The sequence below is a fragment of the Branchiostoma belcheri genome, unplaced genomic scaffold (assembly GCF_001625305.1).
Source record: "Branchiostoma belcheri isolate BF01 breed outbred unplaced genomic scaffold, Haploidv18h27 scaffold156, whole genome shotgun sequence".
Classification (NCBI taxonomy): domain Eukaryota; kingdom Metazoa; phylum Chordata; class Leptocardii; order Amphioxiformes; family Branchiostomatidae; genus Branchiostoma; species Branchiostoma belcheri.
The window spans coordinates 315,839-317,196 of record NW_017803002.1 but is presented as its reverse complement, the minus strand read 5'-3'; the positions used below and the strand labels follow the sequence as shown (position 1 = coordinate 317,196).

The window sequence follows — 1,358 nt, the reverse complement described above, 5'->3', positions numbered from 1 at the left end:
CCCTACCTAGACCGGGGGGGGGGGGGGCTAAAAGTGCCCGCGGCAACTTTGATGTCACCTAGCGTCTGAACGGCTAGCCATAGAACGGCCAAACTTGGTGACTTTTCCTAGAATATTGTTGGCAACAATTCTCTATCATTGGAATAAGATAATAATTTTTTGTGTTGCCATGGCAACGGGTTTCTGACAGGCATTTTTTGCTAAATTTAGTACTTTTTGTTTCAACAATAGAAGTTTTTGGGTTTTATGTCAAGTTACTCATGGTTTTTAATACTAATAATATCCCATATAATTTTATGTAAATCCTATCATTAAATATGCATAATTTATGCTAATTTGATGACGTCATTGGCCAAAATCCAAGATGGCGGACCATATCATTAGAACAGGTATATACAGGTTATTTTCATTAAAATTTCATCAATACTTCCATTTCTTTTTCCAAAAAAGGTTTAAATGAAGGTATTTAGTATGTTTATAATGTATTTTAGGCTTTATCATGAAAAAAAACTATTTTTGAAAATTCAAGATTAATGATCCAAGATGGCGGATATCTTAAATATGCATGACGTCATTTTATGACGTCACCGGTGTTGCTATGGGCAACATAAGACTTAGTACACCATAATATTCTGTCATAAACACTTTTGGTTCAGTTATGTTGAATACCATTTAGTTTTCAGGGAAAAACCTATTTAGACGGTTTTGGCCAATAAAATCACATTAATGACGTCATAATGACGTCATATTACGTCATGACGACATAAAAATTGTAGATATGATAAATTTTCACTAGTACACCATTCTCTGAAAATTTGGTGGTCATACGACATACCGTTCGCGAGTTCTTAGGGGGGGGTCAAAAGAGCCCCCCCCCGGGTCCCCCCCATGTCAAAAAAGCCCGGTCTAGGTAGGGTTAAGGTGTCCGGAAACTTAAAGGCTAACGACCTGTTCTCTTCATTCTCAAAATCCAATTTTATGAAAAGTAGTAGGTAAGGGATAGATTTGATGGCAAGTTGTTCCAAAAGTTTAGAATACAGATTACACATACAATGAGAGATACTTGTAACCCCATAGCTGTCCCATGGATTTTTTGATAGAAAATTGTATTGTATACAAATCAAGACGGGATTATCATAAACGTTCTATAACTTATGATCTACTGATCACCGAGTCATATGATATTTGGTAGTAGGTGGGTAGGTCTTGATGAGACCTCGAAAGGATTAGATATTTTGGGCCCCCTAGCGTCTTCTTATGGTACTGCAGCTGAACTTGTTTTGATATCTCATGACCTACACATGCTAGGGGCACGAAATTGAGATAGGTAGCTCTTGTGCCGGGGCAGAAGTGACGTG

General features: G+C 37.4%; 1 protein-coding gene across 1 annotated transcript in view; it reads left to right on the top strand.

Moving 5' to 3' along the window:
• LOC109465686 (sushi, von Willebrand factor type A, EGF and pentraxin domain-containing protein 1-like) overlaps positions 1 to 1,358 on the top strand; it is a 51,063-nt gene that overhangs the window by 22,974 nt on the left and 26,731 nt on the right. The gene's annotated exons all lie outside the window — the stretch shown is intronic.